The sequence below is a fragment of the Pteronotus mesoamericanus genome, unplaced genomic scaffold (assembly GCF_021234165.1).
Source record: "Pteronotus mesoamericanus isolate MK-2021 breed Mesoamerican mustached bat unplaced genomic scaffold, CSHL_Meso_final scaffold_125, whole genome shotgun sequence".
NCBI classification, from domain to species: Eukaryota; Metazoa; Chordata; class Mammalia; order Chiroptera; family Mormoopidae; genus Pteronotus; species Pteronotus mesoamericanus.
The window spans coordinates 5,162,021-5,179,897 of NW_026555304.1; the positions used below are offsets into that span (position 1 = coordinate 5,162,021).

At 39.7% G+C, this 17,877-nt stretch overlaps 1 pseudogene; it reads left to right on the plus strand.

The window, feature by feature from the left end:
* Window positions 1–4,218: 4,218 nt before the first annotated feature.
* On the plus strand, window positions 4,219–4,714 carry LOC129082288 (rRNA-processing protein FCF1 homolog; annotated as a pseudogene).
* Window positions 4,715–17,877: the final 13,163 nt, after the last annotated feature.

The window sequence follows — 17,877 nt, forward strand, 5'->3', positions numbered from 1 at the left end:
AGTGACTAGGTTAACAGCTGAAGGAGACAGAAACAGACAGTAGATTCTTGGAAGTGTCAAACAGATTGCCTAAGTTTAGATGGAGTCAACAGCTGACATCATCAGAGGCAGATTCAGAAAGGAAATATAGCAGTCTCCTACCACAGAAGTTCACACCACAAGATCAGGAAGTCAAGGCAGATCAATTTAAGAAGCAAAGGCAAAAAAGAAGAATCTCACAAATAATAGGAAGACAAAGAAACAACCTGCAAACAAAAAGAACAGAGGAATCCCCAAAAAGAGACCTAAATGAAATAGAGGCAAGTAAACTATCAGACACTGAGTTCAAAACAATGGTTCTAAGGAACCTAAATGAGCTCAGTGAGCTCAGAATGAATTACCAAAAACTACAGCGAAACACTGAGGAACTTCCTTCAAACTATGACAGCATGAAAAAGAACATAGAAACTATGAACAAGAGGCAACAGGAAATGAAGAATACAATTTCTGAATTGAAGAACACAGTAGAAGGAATCAAAAGCAGGCTAGATGAAGCAGGGGAATGAATCAGCAAGCTGAAGGATAAGGTATAAAAAAACTCTCAGAAAAAGCAAAAAAAAATAAAAAAAGACTCAAAAATAATGAAGAGATGTTGAGGGAAATGCAGGACAACCTGAAATGTAATAATACCCATTAATAGGGACACCAGAAGGAAAAAAAGAGGAGGAAGGGATGGAGACCTGTTTGAAAAAACAATTATGAAAAACTTCCCTAATTTGTGGAGAGAAAAAGTCACACAAGTCTAGGAAGCACAGAGGGTCCCATTCAAGAGGAACCCAGTGAGGCCTACTCCAAGACACATCATCATTAAAATGGCAAAAATGAAAGAGAAACAGAGAATCCTAAAGGCAGCAAGGGAGAAACAGGTAAAGGAGCCGCAGTATGGCTAGCAGATGACTTCTCGACAGAAACACTACATAACAGAAGGGAATGGCAAGAAATGTTCCCAGTCATGAAAAACAAAGGCCTGCAACCTTGCTCTCCTCAGCAAGGCTCTCAATTAAAATGGAAGGTAAAATAAGGAATTTTGCAGACAAAAGAAGGCTAAAAGAATACACCTCTACCAAACCAGTAATGCAAAATATGCTAAAGGGACTGCTTTAAGAAGATGAAAAAAATGAGTGAGAAAGAGGTACAAACAAAAAAAATGAGTAAGTACCTATCAATAATAACTTTAAATATAAATGGATTAATTTCTCCAATCAAAAGACATAGGGTACCTGGATGGATAAGAATACAAGACATGCACATATCCTGCATGCAAGAGATCCACCTCAGAACAAAGGACCTACACAGATTGAAAGTAAAGAGATGGATAAAAATCTTCTAATCAAATGGGCAAGAGAAGAAATCAGGGGTTGCAATACTTATATCAGACAAAATAGATTTCAGAACAAAGGCCATAAAAAGAAACAAAGAAGGACACTTCATAATACTCAAAGGAATAATCCATCAAGAAGACATAAACATTGTAAACCCATATGCAACCAACACAGGAGCACCCAAATATATAAGGAAAATTTTGGAGGACTTCAGGAAAGATATAGACAGCAAAACACTGATAGTAGGGGATTTTAACACCCCACTGTCAACAATGGATAGCTCTGCCAAACAAAACATCAACAAGAATATTATGGAACTGAAAGGCATTAGATCAAATAGCCTTAAATAACATATACAGAACCTTTAATCCCAAAGAAACAAAATACACATTCCTTTCAAATGCACATGGATCATTTTAAAAAATAGACCACATGATAGGACACAAAATAAGCCTTAAGAAATTCAAGAAAATTGAAATCATAACAAGCATTTTCTTGAACCACAAGGGCTTGAAAGTGGAAACCGACCTCAAGGAAAAAACTCAATAACATCCAAACTCATGGAGACTGAATACCATGCTAATAAACAATGAATGGGTGAATAATGAGATAAGAAAAGAAATCAAAAAGTTTTTGGAAAAAAATGAAAAAGAACACACAACACTCCAAAACCTATGGGACACAGTGAAGGCGGTCCTGAGAAGTAAGTTCATAGCAATACAGGACTACCTAAAAAAGATAGAAGCATTTCAAATAAATGACCTAACCTAATATTACAATAACTGGACAAACACCAACAAACAAAGCACAGATTGAGTAGCAGGAAGGAAATAATCAAAATCAGAGCAGAACTAAATGACATAGAGACTAAAAGAACAATCCAAAGAATCAATAAAGCCAGGAGCTGGTTCCTTGAAAAGAGAAACAAAATTGACAAGCCTTTAGGCAGACTCCTCAAGAAAAAAGGGAAGAGGGCCCAAATAAATAATATCAGAAATGAAAGAGGAGAAATTACAACTGATACCACAGAAATACAAAGGATTGTAAGAAATTACTATGACCAATTATATGCCAATAAGTCTGATAGCCTGGGTGAAATGAACAAATTTCTAGAAAAATATAACCTTCCAACACTAAATAAAGAAGCAGAAAGCATGAACAGACTGATGATAGCTGGTGAAATTGAAGCAGTAATCAAAAAACTCCCCACACACAAAAGCCCCAAACCAGACGGTTTCACAGGAGAATTTAAAAAACATTTCAGGAAGAGCTAACCTCTGTCCTACTCAGATCCTTCCAAAAAAATCCAAGAAGAGGGAAGACTCCCAGACTCTTTTTATGAGGCCAGCATCATCCTAATGCCAAAACCAGACAAAGACACAACAAAGAAAGAAACCTACAGGCCAATATTGCTGATGGACATAGATACTAAAATCCTCAGCAAAATATTGGCAAACCGCATCCAGCAATACATTAAAAAGATCATCCACCACGATCAAGGGCGATTCATCCCAGGGATGCAAGGGTGGTTCAATACTCGCAAATCAATAAACATAATAAATTACATAAACAAAGGAAAGACCTAAATCACACGATCATATCAATAGTTGTGGAAATCGCATTTGATAAGGTACAGCATCCATTTATGATTAAAAAAGCATTCAGCAAAGTGGGAGTAAAGGGGGCATACCTCAATATAATAAAGGCCGTATATGAAAAACCAACAGTCAACATCATACTCAAGGGGCAAAAACTAAAAACTTTCCCACTAAGATCGGGAACAAGGCAAGGTTGCCTGCTTTCACCACTTCTATTCAATATTGTGTTGGAATTCCTAGCCACAGTGGTCAGACAAGAAAAAGAAATAAAAGGCATCCAAATTGGAAAGGAGGAAGTAAAACTGTCATTGTCTGCAGATGACATGATAGCGTCCATAGAAAACCCTGTAGACTCCAGCAAAAAACTACTTGACCTAATAAGTGAATTTGGCAAAACAGTAGGATAAAAAGTCAATATTCAGAAATCAAAGGCATTTTTCTACACCACCAACAAAATGTCAGAATCAGAAATCAGGAAAAAAGTCCTATTTGCTCTAGTAACAAGAAAAATGAAGTATCTAGCAACAAACTTAATCAAGGAAATAAAAGATCTATACTCAGAAAACTACACAACACTGAAGAAAGAAATTAAGGAAGACACAAACAAATAGATGCATACACCGTGTTCATGAACTGGAAGAATGAACATCATCCAAACGTCCATACTGGCCAAAGTAATTTATAGATTCTACGCAATCCCTATTAAAATACCAATGACATATTCCACAGACATAGAACAAACATTCAAAAAATTTATATGGAACCATAAATGACCCCAAATAGTGGCAGCAATTTTGAGAAAGAAAAACAAAGCATGAGGGATCACATCACGTGACATCAAAATATATTACAAGGCCATTGTAATCAAACAGTCTGGTACTGGCATAAGATCACACACATAGAATAGAGAGCCCAGAAATAAATGCACCTCTCTATAGACAATATTTGACAAAGGGGGCACAAAATGGAGTAAAAATAGCCTCTTCAAAAAAAAAAATGGTGTTGGGAGATCTGGACAGCTACATGCAAAAAAATGAAACTTGACCACCAACTTACACCATACACAAAAATAAACTCAAGATGAATAAAATACTTAAATGTATGTTGCAACACCTTAAAAGTCCTGGAGGGGAACATAGGTAGAAATCTCTCAGATACTCCATGCAGCAATATTTTCACCGATATGTCCCCTAGAGCAAGAGATATAAAGGAAAGAATAAACAGGGTAATTCTGGAAGAAACAAGAGTGCGGCGTGATCATGGGGAAGCCAAAGAAAACAAGGAAATATGCAACCATGAAGCAAATGCTTAGTCTGAGAGATAAGAGGCTTAAAGAAAAGTATAGATTAAAACCTAAAAAGAAAGAAAAGAAAGATCCTAGTGCACTCAAGGAAAGAAAAGCCCCCCAATACTCTTCCTGCTTTTTCTTCCAATATAACACACAACTGGGCCCACCTTACCACATCCTGGTTGATAGCAACTTTATCAACTTTTCCATTAAGGCTAAACTGGACTTAGTGCAGTCAATGATGGACTGGCTATGCCAAGTGTATCCCTTGTATAACTGAAAGTGTAAGAGCTGAAATTGAGAAACTGGGGCAGAAGTATCGAGTGGCTCTAAGGATTGCCAAGGATCCAAGATTTGAATGATTACCATGCACACACAAAGGAACCTATGCAGAAGACTGTTTAGTACAGAGAGTAACTCAGCACAAGTGTTACATTGTGGCCACAGTTGACCAGGACCTTAAATGAAAAATCTGGAAGATCTCTGGAGTTCCCATCATGTACATTTCTAATCATAGGTACAACGTTGAACGGATGCCAGATGATGGTGGAGCCCCTCAGTCCTAATACTTAAAAGACAAACTTCCTCTACTTTCCTTCAACCAACTTTCTCTGTTGCCAGCTTATTAAACCTGCTACAGAATGAGTTATTATTGCTCCACTCACCCATTTGCTGTTATGAGCTGAGTATGGTTAAATGCACTCACTTTTTGATGTTGTTTTGAAAATAATATTTTGTATCATTTTAATATTTGTTACCTCTATAAATCAGATGACTGCTCACAGCTTTGATCGTTGTTATTTTATATTGATTTACTCAACAAATATTAAGGTTACACTAGATACTTAATAAGATATGGTCCTGCCCTCAAGACACTCATATTACAGTGGGAAAGGGAAACATGTAGATGAATAAATACAATAAAATAATGGTGCTAGGATAAAGGTATGAGGGAATAGACACCTAAGAGGAAAGAATGATTTCTTTCTCTCTACTTGGTTGGAACAGGGAAGGAGGAAAGGCTCAAGGTAGTAATGTTTGAATGAATCTTTAAAAATAAATAGGTGCTTGCCCAGTAAATGACGTAAAGAAAATGAGGCACAGGAAATGTTAACAAAAGCATGGACACAGATTCTGCATGGAATGAATGTGTTTTGCCTATTCAGACAACTGCCACAAGACTTTTATAGCTAGAACATAGTGGGCAGTTGTCTGTACCCACATCAGAGACTCCAGGGGTATGAGGAGGGGGTGAAGGCAACTCATGTGACTTGCTAAAGGGTTTGGACTTGATCTTGACCTCAAGATCAAGGGAGATCAACAGGGAGTTATTAAAATTTTAATTAGGGTACATAACATGATCAGAATAGCTATTTTAACTGATCACGAGGCATTGTAGGAACAGACAGATCACTGAAACAGAAAGTCCATAAACTCCTATATATTTTTGTCAATTTGGTATATTTTAAAGGTTGCATTTTAAGTCTGTAGAAAAATAAAATTCTATGAGAAGGCCAAAAAAAAAAAAGAGTAAACAAATGGGACTTCATCAAAATAAGAAGCTTCTGCATGGGTATAGAAAATATCAGCAAAATGAGAAGGGGACCATCTGTATGGGAAAATATATTTCCCAATGATACCTTGGAGAAGGGTTTGATCTCAAAAGTATATAAAGAACTCACATGACTCCACACCAGGAAGACAAGCAATCTAATTAAAAAATGGGCAAAGGACGTGAGCAGACACTTCTCCAAGGAGGACATACACAGGGCCCAGAGACATATAAAAAGATGCTCAGCATCACTAGCAAATAGAGAAATGCAAATTAAAACCATAATGAGATACCACTTCACAGTGGTCACAATGGCCATCATAAACAAATCAGCAAACAAGTGCTGACGGGGTTGTTAAGAAAAAAGAATCCTAGTACACTGTTTGTGGGGATGCAAACTGGTGCAGCCACTGTGGAGAACAGTTTGGAATGTCCTCGAAAAGCTAAAGTGCAAGAAAGATGGAGGAGGAGTGAATGGGAGTCACGCTGACCTCCTCCTCCCAAGACCAAACTGGAATTGTGACTAAATAATGGAGTAATCACCTGGAAAACAAAGGAACTATAGTGGGAGAGGAGCCTTGGAGCCGCGGACCGACAGTGGATTCAACTCTCACACATCCCAACGGGTGAGAAGCATGGTGGAGGGTCAAGAGGGTGGGCTGTGTGCCCACGGCCACCAGCACCAGAGGGACATTGAAATGGCCAGTTAGCTCCCCCTGAGAAGAACGGGATCTGAATCATAAACAGGGACCTCTAAACTACAGCAGCTAAAACCAGGAAAATACAGACAAAACACAACCCCAAAAAGCTTAGGGGCGCTCTCTGCCAGAGACAGGTGGCTGGGGATGCAAAGAGACATTTAAAGGGCCAACACAAAAATTGCAGTGGCAGCCACCCTCCTTGATCTCTGGGTAGAGACGGCAGCAGGGTGGGCTGGTGCGTGGGAAAAGACTGGTGAGGAAAACTTTGTGAAGAGAACTGAGACAGCGGCCGGTGGAGCCCGGGTGATAACGCACCTCCCACTCTGCAGCTACCATCTTGCTCAGGCATAAGGGAATCAATTAACCTGCCTTTTGTGCGCTCTGCACACAGCTTGTGCGGGTGTGAGCTGGGGGGCTAAGCGCAGACTGGCTGGGAGAGCCCTGAGGAGAGACTGGAGACAGAGGTATTGGGGAAAGAACAGGAGGAGGAACCCGGGGAGTCCCGACTCCTTTTCCTTTCCCTAGTCTCCATTGTGCGGGAAAAGGACACACCCCCAAAGAACCAAAAGCTGAAAAGCACACAATAGAAAGCCCAAAACCACCCAGTGCAGGCACGCACACCTCGCAAGTGGCCGGGAGGGTTGGTGACTGTGTGTGTGGACCCTCGCAGGCTGGCGAGGACTTGCGTGGGCTGGCAAGGCCTCCCACAGGTTGGCACCGATGGGGCCTGCAAGGGAGTGCGCAGATTGGTGAGGGCAGGTGTAAATCGACCCATGGGAGCCAGCGAGTGCAGAGCAGTCTGCAGAAATAGTGGATCCCAGGCCGAAGGGGTCACAGAGCTGCCCAGAGTCCCTGGAGGAGAGACTGGAGACAGTATTAACCAGAGAGGCCTGGAGCTGACTTCCTCCCATTTCCGTAATCTCCATTTGGCAAGGGCAAGCAATGCACCAAAAGAGACAAAAATGGGGAAAACACACAATAGAAGACCCCAAACAGATCAGTGCCGGGATGTCCGCGGGACAGGAGGGCCAGATGAGTACGCAAGAATAAGCCCCCTGGTTCAGGGCAAAAACACGGGAGCCCAGGCGGGCGGGGGATCCTGCCCCACTGGGGAGTGCGCTCAAGGAGCTAGAGTGAGAATGCAGAGAGATCCAAAAAAATAGTCCATCCCTGACCAAACGGGTCACACAGCGGCCCAAAGCAGGAGTCAGACACAGAGAGTAGACTCCGGAAAAGCTCAAAAAAGCGATCCAAGGTCATATAGGGTCAACAACTGACATCCTCAGAGGCAGGTCCAGAGAGAAAAGGAAAGGAAATAAATAAATAAATAAATAAATAAATAAATAAATAAACCCACCTACTACCATAGAAGTTTAATCTGCAAAGTCAGGAAATCTAGACGGCCCAATTGAAGCAGAAGCAAAAATAAATAAATAAATAAGAAAATTACTTTAAAAACTCTCACAAAAATCGGAAGACAAAGAAGTTCCCCCCCAAATGAGTGGAAAAGGGGACTCCCCACAGAGAGAGATAAATGAAATAGAGGCAAGGGAACTATCAGATATTGATTTCAAAACATTGGCTCTAAGGAAGCTCAATGAGCTCAGCCAGCTCAAAGATAACTATGAGAAACTGCAGAGAAACTATCAGGATCTCACAACAAACTATATCAACCTGGAAAAGGACATAGAAATTATCAAGAAGACACAGAGGATATGAAGAATACCATATCTGAATTGAAGAACACAGTAGAAGGAATCAAATGCAGGCTGGATGGAGCTGAGGATCGAATCAGTGAGATGGAGGATAAGGTAGAAAAAAGCTTCCAGAAAGAACAAGAAATGGAAAAAAGACTCAAAAAGAATGAAGAGGCATTTAGGGAAATGTAGGACAACCTGAAATGCAATAATAACCATATAATAGGGATACCAGAAGGAGAAGAAGAGGAGCAAGGGATAGAGAACATCCTCGAAAAAGTAATGATGGAAAATTTCCCTAATTTGAGGAGAGAAAGGCTCTCATGGATCCAGGAGGCACAGAGGACCCCGCTCAAGAGGGACCCAAGGAGGTCCACTCCAAGACACTCATCATTAAAATGGAAACTATCAAAGACAAAGAGAGAATCCACAAGGCAGCAAGGAGAAGGAGAAAGTAACATACAAGGAGGCCCTGATACGGCTAGGAGCTGACTTCTCAACAGAAACACTACAAGCCAGAAGGGAATGGCAACAAATATTCCAGGTAATGAAAAGCAAGGGCCTACAACCAAGGCTGCTCTACCCAGCAAGGCTCTCAATTAAAATAGAAGGGGAAATAAGGAGTTTCCCTGACAAAAGAAGGCTAAAAGAATACATCTCTACCAAACCAGCACTCCAAGATATGCTAAAGGGACTGGTTTAAGAAGATGAAGGAAAAGAGTGAGAAAGAGAAAAGCACAGGTACAAAGAGAAAAAATGAATAAGTTTCTATCAGTAATAACTCTCAATGTAAATGGACTAAATGCCCCAGTCAAGAGACACAGGGTAGCTGAATGGATAAGAAAACATGACCCACACATATGCTGCCTACAAGAGACCTACCTCAGAGCAAGAGACCTACACAGATTGAAAGGAAAGGGATGGAAAAAATATTCCAAGTAATTGGGCAAGAGAAAAAGGCTGGGGTTGCCATACTTGTATCAGACAAAGTAGATTTCAAAACAAAGTCCATAAAAAGAGACCCAGAGGGGCACTTTATAATACTTAAAGGAAGAATCTATCAAGACATAAACATTGTAAACTTATATGCTCCCAATATAGGAGCCCCCAAGTTTATAAGGAAATTGTTGGATGACTTCAAAAAAGATATAGACAGCAACACAGTGATAGTAGGGGAATTCAACACCCCACTGTCAAAAATGGACAGATCTTCCAAACAAAACATTAACAAAGATATTGTGCAGCTGAATGACACACTGAATCAAAGAGACTTAAATGACATATATAGAACCTTACATCCCAAAGAAGAAAAATACGCATTCTTTTCAAATGCTCATGGCAGTTTTTCAAGGATAGCCCACATGATAGGACACAAAGCAAAACTCTGCAAATTCAGGAAAATTGAAATAATACCAAACTTTTTCTCAGACCACAAGGCCTTGAAACTGGAAATCAAACCTCAAAGAGTAATTTCAAAAACTTGCAAACTCATGGAGGCTGAACAGTAGACTATTAAACAACAAATGGGTCAATAATGAGATAAGAGAAGAAATCAAAAAATTTCTGGAAACAAATGAAAATGAACAGACAACAGTCCAAAACCTATGGGACACAGCAAAGGCGGTCCTGAGAGGGAAGTTCATAGCAATACAGGCTTACCTAAAAAAGATAGAAACATTTCACATAAAAGACCTAACACTACAACTTCAAGAACTGGAGAAACAACAACAAATAAATCCCAGAGCAAGTAGAAGGAAGGACATAGTCAAGATTAGAGCAGAACTGAGTGACATAGACATGAAGAGAACAACTCAAAGGATCAACCAATCCAGAAGCTGGTTCTTTGAAAAGATAAATAAAATTGACAAGCCTTTAAGCAGACTCATCAAGAAAAAGAGGTAGAGACCCAAATTAATAATATCAGAAATGAAAGAGGAGAAATAACAACTGATACCACAGAAATATAAAGGACTGTCACAAACTATATGAACAATTATATGCCACAAAATTTGAAAACCATGATGAAATGGACAAATTTTTAGAAAAGTATAATCTTCCAACACTGAAGGAGGAAGAAACAGAAAGCTTGAACAGACCGATAACAGCTGGGGAAATTGAAGCAGTCATCAAGAAACTCCCTGCACACAAAAGCCCAGGGCCAGACGGTTTCCCAGGAGAATTTTACAAAACATTTAAGGAAGAGGTAACCTCTGTTCTTCACAGACTATTCCAAAAAATCCAAGAGGAGGGAAGACTCCCAGACTCTTTCTATGAGGCCAGCATCACCCTGATCCCAAAACCAGATAAAGACCCTACAAAGAAAGAAAACTACAGGCCAATTTCGCTGATGAACATAGATGCTAAAATCCTCAACAAAATATTGGCAAACCGCATCCAGCAATACATTCAAAAGATTATCCATCATGATCAAGTGGGATTCATCCCAGGGATGCAGGGATGGTTCAGTATATGCAAGTCAATAAAGTAATACATAACATAAATAAAAGAAAAGACAAAAACCACATGATCATCTCAATAGATGCAGAAAAAGCACTCGATAAGGCACAGCACCGATTTATAATCAAACACTCAGCAAAATGGGAATAAATGGGGCATTCCTCATCATAATAAAGGCCGTATATGAAACACCCACAGCCAACATCATACTCAATGGGCAAAAACTGAAAGCTTTCCCACTAAGATCGGGAACACGACAAGGATGTCTGCTCTCACCGCTTTTCATCATCGTATTGGAAGTCCTAGCCACAGTGGTCAGAAAAGAAAAAGAAATAAAAGGCATCCAAATTGGAAAGGAGGAAGTAAAGCTATCATTGTTTGCAGATGACATGATAGTGTATATAGAAAACCCTGTAGACTCTACCAAAAAACTCCTCAACCTAATAAGTGAATTTGGCAAAACAGAAGGATGCAAAGTCAATTTTCAGAAATCAAAGGCATTTTTGTAACCCGGAATGAAATAGAAGAAGAAATCAGAAAAAAAAATACCATTCCATGTAGCAGCAAGAAAAATAAAGTACCTAGGAATAAATTGAACCAAAGACGTAAAAGACCTGTATGCAGAAAACTATACAACATTGAAGAAAGAAATTAAGGAAGACTCAAATTAATGGAAGCATATACCGTGCTCATCGATTGGAAGAATTAATATCATCAAAATGTCCATACTACCCAAAGCAATTTATAGAGTCAATGCAATCCCTATTAAGATACCAATGATGTATTTCACAGAAATAGAACAGACATTTCAAAAACTTATATGGAACCATAAATGACCCCGAATAGCAGCAGCAATTTTGAGAAAGAAAAGCAAAGTAGGAGGGATCACAATACCGGACATCAAACTCTACTACAAAGCCACTATACTCAAAACAATCTGGTACTGGCACAAGAACAGGTCCATAGACCAGTGGAACAGAATTGAAAGCCCAGAAATAAGCCCAGGTCTCTATGGACATCTAATATTTGACAAAGGGGGCAGAAGCATAAAATGGAGCAATAATAGCCTCTTCAACAAATGGTGTTGGGAGAGCTGGATGGCTACATGCAAAAAATTAAATTTGGATCATCAGCTGACACCATACACAAAAATAAACTCAAGATGGACAAAAGACTTAAATATAAGTCACAACACCATAAAAGTCCTAGAGCAGAACATTGGCAGAAACTGTCATATATCCCACGCAGCAATTTTTTCACCGATATGTCCCCTAGAGCAAGGGACATAAAGGAAAGAATAAACAAGTGGGACCTCATAAAAATAAGAAGCTTCTGCACGGTGAAAGAAAACATCAGCAAAATGAAAAGGGAGCCAACCATATGGGAAAATATATTCCCTAATGATACATCAGATAGAGGTTTGATCTCCAAGATATATAAAGAACTCACTCGACTCCACTCCAAGAAGACAAACGACCCAGTCAAAAAATGGGCAAAGGACCTGGGCAGACGCTTTTCCAAGGAGGAGATACAGAGGGCCCAGAGGCATTTGAAAGGATGCTCAGCATCACTAGCCATCAGAGAAATGCAGATCAAAACCACCATGAGGTGCCACCTCACACCGATCAGAATGGCCATCATAAACAGATCCACAAACAACAGGCGCTGGCAAGGCTGTGGAGAAATGGGAACCCTAGTACACTGTTGGTGGGAATGCAGACTGGTGCCGCCATTGTGGAAAGCAGTGTGGAATTTCCTCAAAAAGCTGAAAATGAGACTCCCTTTTGAACTAGTGATTCCCCTGCTGGGACTATACTCTAGGAATACCAAAACACCAATTCAAAAGAACCTATACACCCCAATGTTCATAGCAGCAGAATTTACAATAGCCAAGTGTTGGAAGCAACCTAAATGCCCATCAGTAGCGGACTGGATCAAAATATTATGGTAGATTTACAGAACAGAATACTACGGAGCAGAAAGAAAAAAAAGAACTACTAAATTTCGCAACAGCATGGATGGAACTTGAGAGCATTATGCTAAGTGGAATAAGCCAGGGGGCGAAAGACAAATACCATATAATCTCACCTATAAGTGGAACCTAACCAACAATACAAAGATACAAGGAAAATAAGACCAGCAACACTGAAAGGAAAAGAATCCAACAGAGACAGGAGGGAAGGAGTGGGGGTGCGGGGGGAACAGGGAAAAGGAATGGAAGGGGAAAGTCAAGGAACTCATGGACAAAACCAAGGGGGAAGAGTTGAGGGAGGGAGGGAGGGAGAGAGGGAGGAGCCAAGAGAAAGTGGTGGGGGGTAGGCAGAGACACATGTATTTGAAAAAATGAATTAATTATTTAAAAAAATAAAATAAACAAAAAGCTAAAAGCGGAACTTCTTTTTGATGCAGCTATTCCACTTCTGTGATTATACCCTAAGAATCCTGAAACACCAATTCAGAAGAACTTATGCACCGCAATGTTCATAGCAGCACAATTGACAATAGCCAAATGCTGGGAGGAACCTAAGTGTCCATCAATAAATGAGTGGATCAAAAAGCTAAGGTACATTTATGCAAAGGAATACTACGCAGCAGAAAGAAAGAAAGAGCTACTACCCTTCATGACAGTATGGCTGGAACTAGAGAGCATTATACTAAGCGAAATAAGCCAGACGGTAAAAGACGAATGCCATATGACCTCACCTATAAGTGGAAACTAATCAACACAACAAATAAGCAAGAAGAATATAACCAACAACATTGAAAGAAAAAAACAAACCAACAGTATCGAGAGAGGAGGAGGGAGGGGGATAACTGGGAAAAGAAAGGGAAGGGTCAAATCAAGGAACATGTATAAAGATCCCATGGACAAAGCCAAAGTGGAGAAGGATTGAGGGTGGGAGGTGCGGGTGGTTGGGGCATGGGAAAGTGGTGGCGTGAAAATGGGCACAAATGTATTTGAAAAATAAAAATAAAGGATATTTTCACTGAGCATAAGATTCGATGTTCACAGTCATTTTCTTTCTGTACTTGAAATACATTTTCTTGTCTTTGGGGAAAAAAAAGAAAACAATTCCATTTTCAGTAGCTTCAAAAGGAATAAAGTATTTAGAAATAAATTTAACCAAGGGGGTAAACAAACTTGTAGATTGAAAACTACAGAGGATAGAGGATGGTAGCTGAATAGGTAGAAGCTGAGTCCTCTTGCTCTTGTCCCCAAATCAGATTTTCTACTGATCTTCTGACAATTAACCCCAACACTCAATGAAATCTAAACTGCTATGACGTTTTAAATCCAAGGAATACGAAGATGCTTCATATCACCTTGTAAGGAGATGTTATAAGTTGAAGGGGAAATACCATGTGTGTGGCACCTGCAATAGTGGAGAGACCAGACAGAAATCACAGCTTAGGAGCTCCCTCCCATCTTGGAATAGGGGGCCCTAGTCCCATACGGGGATCACCAACCCTAACCTTGAGAGACTTTGGAAGATATATGGAGTCTGGGAGACCCAGGCTACACACACACACACACACACACACACACACACCCCTAAGAATATGTCCATAATGATAGCACCTATGTGAAAAATTCCAAATAGGGGCTCAATCTTGTAAAACCATCAGGTTGCCACACCTGGGTCTGTCAGGGGCACTGGCAGGCTGCAACCAGCCATGACCAGAAGAATACATTTTACTTCTGGGGGAGGGGATATGAGCAGAGAACCAGACAATGACTCAGTCCTACAGTACGTTTACCACAGAGTCTTTTTTAAAAGGTGCTGAAAAATGGCTAGGCAAAGACCCCACACACAGGTGCTCATGCAGCAAAGAGACCAGATTGAAAACTCACTTCATTCCCACTGAATCCAGCTCGGCAGGGAGTTCAGAGAGTTGTGCAACAAGGGGTTTTCTGGGCCCCACACAGCTCAGGTAGCAGACCAGGGGCTTTGAAGAACACAGAGTTTTGGACTGCATTTTCTGCAAAGGCAGTGGGCTTGGCATTAGATGGGCAAGAGTTGAACGTCAGACATTCTTTGCAGCCAAACAGACCCTCTCCACACCTGCAGAATAAAAACCTCTAGGAAGGGAATGGTGTGCCCATCCACCTCCTATGGAATAGTCTGGCAAGGCTCAGGAGTCCCCTGCTAGGCGCACATACACAGGGAAAAGAAAAAGGAGACACTAAGAGGGGTCTTTCTACTTTTTTCAGCCATAAGACATGCGAGTTCCTTGGGCCCTATTCTCCTGAAACCAGCTGGGTGGAGAGTGCAGAAATTGGTGCAGCAAGGGAAATTCATCTTCCTATCTAGCCTCACCTCTTAGACACAGCTGTCATCAGTGTCAGGCAGGAAAGAGTTGACCCTTTTACACAGACTGGCTCCTCACATGAAACTAACAGCTAATTTACCAGAAACTATACATCATTGGAAATAATCTAGGACACACCAAGATGTGTGGTGCAGGGGTTGGGGAGATCTTCCCTCTGAACACCACCTCCAAGGGGAGTTCCAGGGGCCCCATCCTTCAGATCGCTCCAGAAGCCTTTCAGAAACAGATGGGTCAGTGGCCAGGCTAAGACTACTAGCAAGACTGCAGAGAAAGGCAGGTGGAGGTAGTTCCTACAGTGCTTTCCAAGATGGGATGACCTATCCCTGGGCCTTGTGCTGATAAAAAGCCAACAGGACAGAGCAGCAAGTATCATCCCAGACTCAGCCAAGCCTGAAGGAGACAGCCACAGACCGGACCACTTGTAGCCTCAAACACTTAGCCTACAGCTAGACAGAGACAATATCTGACATTATCAAAGTTGGATCCAGAAGGAGAGGCCTGCAACCAAGCACTGGACTCTGCTGAGATGAATAATACCTCCTTCTTCTTTATTGTTTGCACAGGTTTTTTTATTTAGCCTAGCTTTTAAACATTTTTCTTTTTCCTCAATTTTGTTCCTATTAGTTCACTATCTTTTTTTAAATTTCAAATCTCATATTTTACTCTTCCTTTTTCTTAGTCCATTTTGCCTTCTTCCTTCCCTTTCTTATGTTCTTATTTTCATTTTAAAATTTATTTTTTACCTTTCTTTGCCTCATTCTTGTTCCCAACTCCTATTATTTTTTTCTCCCTCTATCCTCTCAGAATCATGTTTTCCTTTAATTATCTCATTCTTTTTCATATAATAATCATATTCTCTTCCCCCTTTATTAATCTTTGTTCATTTGCCATTGATACTGCTGTTGTAGTTTTTCTTTATTCAGAATTATTCTTTAATTCTGTTCTTCTTTCTTTGATATTATTTTCCATCAAATCTCATATTTACTCTTCCCATGTCTTACTCCATTTTGCCTTCTTCCTTCACTTTCTTATTTTTGGTTTCAATTTTACTTTTTCCCTTACTTTGCCTTGTTTCTCTTCTTTAATCTTTTTGTTTCTCCTCACTTTACCTCTCAGAATCATTTTTCTTTCCTTTGGTCATCTCATATTCTTTTTTTCTGTCTTATAATATTCATATTCTCTTTCCACCTTTGTTGATCTTTGCTCATTTGTCACTGATATTGCTGTTGCTGTTGTTTTGCCTCAATTTTGTTCCTATTTTTCACAATTTTTTTCTTTTTTACTATTGTTATTTCAAACCTCATATTTTACTCTTCTCCCTTTTTTGCTCCATTTTGCCTTTTTCCTTCCCTTTTTTATATACATTTTAGATTTTATTTTTTCCCTTTCTTCACCTTCTCTCTATTCCCTACTCTTATTATTTTTCCTCCCTTTACCCTCTCAAAATCTTTTTTCTTTTCTTTAGTTATCTCAATTCTTTTTTACCTTTTTAATAATATTCTTATTCACTATCCACCTTTACTATTCTCTGCTCATTTGCTGTTGATATTGATGGTGCTGTGCAGGTGGGGCTATATTTGTTAATTTGGGTTTTCTTTTCTGGGTTGTTTTGTTCTCTCAGCACATGTACAACAGAATAGGAGATTAAGAGACTTCACCACTGAGTCCCACAGGACTCCTACCACAGAAGGCCACCCTACAAAGACAGGGAGTCAAAGCAGATCAATCTAATACATAGAAACGAACAAAAAGAGTCACCTAAAATTTGGAGACAAAAAAAGCCGCCAATCAAAAAGAAAGGAGGAATCTACTGAAAAAGAGCTAAATAAAAGTGAAGCAAGCAATTTATCAGACACAGAGTTCAAAATAATGGTTATAAGGATGCTCAAGGAAATCAGAATTACAAGGGACTTAGTGAAAACTACACCAACATGGAAAAGAACATAGAAACTATGAATATATCCAGGAGAAAATGAAGAATACAACATCTGAAAAGAAGAATACACTAGAAGGAATTAAGAGCAAGCTAGGGGGAGCAGAAGATGGAATCAGTGAGTTGGAATACAAGGTATAAAATAGCACCCAGTCAGAACAACAAAACAAAAAAAAAAAGACTCAAAAAGAATGAAGATAATTTAAGGGAGCTTGAGGACAACATGAAACATAACAATATTCACATTGTAGGCCTCACAGAAGGAGAAGAAAAGGAGTAAAGGATAGCAAACCTGTTTGAAAAAATAATGACAGAAAACTTCCCTTACTTGGTGAGGGAAGAAGTCACACAAGTTCAGGAAGCACAGAGGGTCCCAATCAAGATGAATCTAAAGAGGCCCACTCCAAGACACATCACAATAAAAATGGCAAAATTTATTTATTTTTTTGCTTTTACAATTTACTTTCTTTTTTTATTTTTAAATCATTTTTATTCTATTACAGTTGTCTTGATTTTTACCCCTTTACCCCCCTCCACCCATCCCACCCTCACCCCCCACTCCCACAGTCAATTCCACTCTGTTGTCCATGTCCATGGGTCATTCATACATGTTCTTTGTCTAGTCCCTTCCCCCTCTTTCCACGATTGTCCTCTTTTCCCATCCCCTCTGGTCACGTTCAGTCTGCTCCATGTTTCCGTGCTTGTGGTTTATTTTGTTAATTAGTTTATCTTGTTGAATAGAGTCCACTTTATAGGTGAGATCATATGGTATTTGTCTTTCATCAACTGGCTTATTTCACTTATCACAATATTCTCCAGTTCCATCCATGTTGTCACAAAAGGTAGCAGTTCCACCTCTCTCTCTTTCTTTCTTTCTTTCTTTCTTAAATGCAGATTAATTTTATATATTTATTTATTTTTTAAATGTCAAAGTTAATTAAAAAATATTAAAAAATTT